Source organism: Eptesicus fuscus, chromosome 15, assembly GCF_027574615.1.
Source record: "Eptesicus fuscus isolate TK198812 chromosome 15, DD_ASM_mEF_20220401, whole genome shotgun sequence".
Classification (NCBI taxonomy): Eukaryota; Metazoa; Chordata; class Mammalia; order Chiroptera; family Vespertilionidae; genus Eptesicus; species Eptesicus fuscus.
Genome location: NC_072487.1, coordinates 48,667,283 through 48,671,505, shown reverse-complemented (window position 1 = coordinate 48,671,505; position 4,223 = coordinate 48,667,283).

Genomic DNA, 4,223 nt, shown 5'->3' with positions numbered 1-4,223 from the left:
CTTCTACTGTTGGGTTAAACTGCCGTTTCAATATTTTGACATTAAATTTCTCATGTCTTCCCCAAATATGGGAATGAGGCCAGGGATATTTGTATGTGTGTACACATAGTTGTTGTGGTGGAAGTGTTGGTGGTGGAAGTGTTAGGTCTAGAAAGTACTATACTCATCAAACTGGAAGACCAGTTTGCAGGTCACCTTGAGAGTACTATTGGCTTAGACCCAGACTCCCACATCCAGGCTATCCTTCAGAGCTGAGGCAGGGTGGGTCATGGTGCCACCGTGGGCCTTTGGACATGGGTCTCTGCTGAGCAACAGAAAGACCCAGTCACAGGTAATGGCATCACTGGCATTACAAGAGACTGAGTGCTGAGCTACTCACCCAGGGCTCTTTACAGTCCTGTAGGGGAACTGGGGTTGAGTTGAGTTCACAGGTTAGGGTTGAGTCATGTTAGTTGGCAGAGTTACAGGCTTGGGGGTAGGGCTTTGGTGTAAGGGCTTTTCTTCCGGGTGGGTGTCACCACCTCTCAGTTCTGACTGTTATCTTCCTGTTGTCATTGATATTGTAAAGGTGCTTCAGAGCAGGGACGTGGTCCCTATGTGCAGCTTTCTACCTGCAGTCACAATGATGATGAAGATCTTGTCTTCTGGTGTATAACTTTACCTTGTTCTTGTTTCAACAGCATTGGCCCTGCCAGACCTGGGATAGGAAACTGGAAGAGGGCGTGTAGTGGTTGAGAATATGGGTTTTGATGGAGGCCTGTGCAGGTCTCAACCCATCCAGGGCTTGAAGTTGCTATCTGCCTCATAAAGGAGAGTAGACGGTTTGTCTTTCGGCAAGACAAAGTTGTCTTGTCTGAAAAAGCCTCCTCCATGGTTGGCTTTGGCATCTTCCAGGAATAGGAGGGTCTCCTGTCATGATGGGGAGGAGGTGCTTTTGCTGATTCACATAATGGGTGACTGAGGTTCGGGGGAGACACGTGCCAAACACGCAGCGGCAGTGGGAGGCCTGTGACAGCACCAGGATGTGGCACAGCCACAGGGTCACAGGGAATGGGAAGGTCTCCGGATCACCTTGTTGACTATATTGCTGCTGGCACTCAGCACTGCAGGCATAGCACTGCCACCTCCTGTGCCCTCACATGCCCTGCTGCTGCATCCTGCCCCAGTGGCCACCCCTTTCCACTCATCTGATGACCCAACCCAGGCTCGTCATCACTTTCTGCTTTGCTTTCTCTTAATAGAATTTATCCCTACATAACCTGTATATTTCTTTGTTTATAGTCTGCCTCTCCACACTACATTGTAAGCTCCTTGAAAGCGGGAACTTTGTTTTGTTCACTGTGGTAGCCCCAGCACCTAAAACAATGCCTGACATGTAGAAGGTACTCAAAAACACTTATTGAGCTGAGGCCGGTTTGGCTCAGTGGATGGAGCGTCGGCCTGTGGACTGAGGTTCGATTCCGGTCAGGGGCATGTGCCTTGATTGCGGGCACATCCCCAGTGGGGGGTGTGCAGGGGGCGGCTGATCGATGTTTCTCTCTCGTCGATGTTTCTAGCTCTCTGTCTCTCGCCCTTCTTCTCTGTGAAGAATCAATAAAATATATTAAAAAAACAACACACACACCACTTATTGAATGAATGAATAAATGTACCAGCCAATGAAGAGCTAGAGCTTTTGTGAGTTCATCTGGCTAGAGGCCAAGACACTGGAGAATGTGGAATGCAGGTGTCCACGTGGACTCCTATAGCTTTGTCTCTCCTACTAGACTAATGGGAAGAGCTGACAATGCCAAGAACCCCGGCCCTCCTGGGAGTTACTGTTAAGTATCTGTAATTGTAAGGTTGAGGGCCTAGATAGTACAGGATTCATATGGTTTGGGAATGGTACAAAGGGCAGTCCCATCAATCTTTAAGTCAGCTAGAGTAGTTTTCTTGCTTCCAATCCAAAAACCTTGACTGAGTAGGTTCAAGAAATTGAAAGAAAGCCCTGTGTTTGGGTATGTGGATAGACAAGGAGAGAGTGATACATAGGAATAGATAAGACCGTCTCTAAAAGTAAGACTAAACAAATGTGTTTAGTATTAAGTGGATGAGGAGTGGAAACTCATGAAAGAATTTAAGCAGGGGAACAATATGGTCAGATTTGTGTTTTGAAATATTTTCTTGGCTGGACAGTGTGGCTCAGGGGTTGAGCATTGACCCAGGAATCAAGAGGTTGCTGGTTTAATTCCCGGTCAGGACACATGCCCAGGTTTCGGGCTTGATGTTGGGGCGTGCAGGAGGCAGCCAATTGACATTTTTATCCTTCTCCCTTCCTCTCTCTCTAAAATCAGTATTAATTAAAAAAAAGAAATATTTTCTCTAGCTGAAGTGTGAATGGATTGGAGGGGGGTCAGAGTGAATTATGGAAAAAATAAAGAAAAACATTCCAGAGGAACTAGCATGAACATCAAGGAACACAATAGAGTATTCAGTTGGGCCAGGGCTTAGCAAAGATCTTTCATTTATCTCTCTACAGTCCTGGGGAGAAGGAGTTTGAAAGATATTGCTGGTACAAGGCTGGGAATGAAGAGGGTGGGAGGTAAGGCAGGATAAATTAGAAGGGCTTTCGGTGACTTTCTTTTTAATGTTTATAAGAACTTTCAGGAGAGACCACCGCAACATCCATGATTTACACAAATAAGAACTGAATTGAAATAAAAGGTCTAACTTGAACCATCAATGGTATAAATGTCAGTACTTGGGATTATAGTGACAATCTCCTCAACTCTTAAAAATTTAGAATCTTGAGAGAGTTAAACTATGAAATCAACACATAGTGGGATAAATTACCCAGCCCTAATAGTAGCAGGAGTTGAAAACAACGTGTAAATTATAGATGGAAGCTTTTAAATTGTAGGTTATAGTTAAAGGATACATTAGCATGTTTACACTATGATGTGGAACTCTACTGGTGTGCCAATTACAGATATGACTATCAAGAATTTGAAAAGATTATTAAAACATTTTAATCAGAATGGCTATCATCAACAAATCGACAAAAGACAAGTGCTGGCGAGGATGTGGAGAAAAAGGGCCCTAGCTGGTTTGGCTCAGTTGATAGAGCCTCGGCCTGGGGACTGAAAGGTCCTGGGTTTGATTCCAGTCAAGGGCACATGCCCAGGTTTGGGGCTCGATCCCTAGTAGGAGGCGTGCAGGAGGCAGCCAATCGATGATTCTCTCTCATCATTGATGTTTCCATCTCTCCGCTCTCCCTCTCGGAAATCAATAAAAATATATTAAAAAAAAAAAAAAAGGAACCCCTGTACACTGCTGGTGGGAATGCAGACTGGTGCAGCCACTGTGGAAAACAGTATGAAGTTTCCTCAAAAAATTCAAAATGGAACTCCCATTTGACCTAGTAATCCCACTTCTAGAAATGTATCCCAAGAAATCAGAAACACCAATCAGAAAGAATATATATACCCCTATGTTCATAGCAGCACAATTTACCATAGCTAAGATTTGGAAACAGCCTAAGTGCCCATCAGCAGATGAGTGGATTAGAAAGCTGTGGCACATCTACACAATGGAATACTATGCTCTTATAAAAAAGAATTCTTACCATTTGCAACAGTATGGATGGACCTGGAGAGCATTATGCTAAGTGAAATAAGCCATTCGGAGAAAGATAAATATCACATGATCTCACTCATTTGTGGAATATAATGAACCACATAAACTGATGAACAAAAATAGATCCAGAGACATAGAAGCATGGAACAGGCCACCAAACCTCAGAGGGAAGGGAGGGGAAGGGGGGGAGTGAAGGGGCTAAGAGATTAACCAAAGGACTGTATGCATACCCAATGGACAGACAATAGGGGGTTGAGGACCTGTGCTGAGGGGGAGCAGGCTGGGAGAGGTCAATGGGGGAAAAAATTGACATGTAATACTTTCAACATTGAAGAATTAAATAAAGTTAAAAAAACTGGAAAAAATTTAAATCGGAAATTATATACCTATTTAAGCATGAAACCTAATGTCAAACAGGTAATATTCACAGAAACATGCTCAAGTTTCTCATGAAAAATTTAAACATTTTATTTGAGTATTTAGCCTTAGTAAAGGTTGTGAGTTTCTCCTTATGGAGGGAGTGTCAAGAGGCGCAGGCTGCCTAGAAACGGCCACAGGGATAGTAGCCCCAAGTCTCCCGACTCAGGCACTGGCGGCGGCAGGGGAGC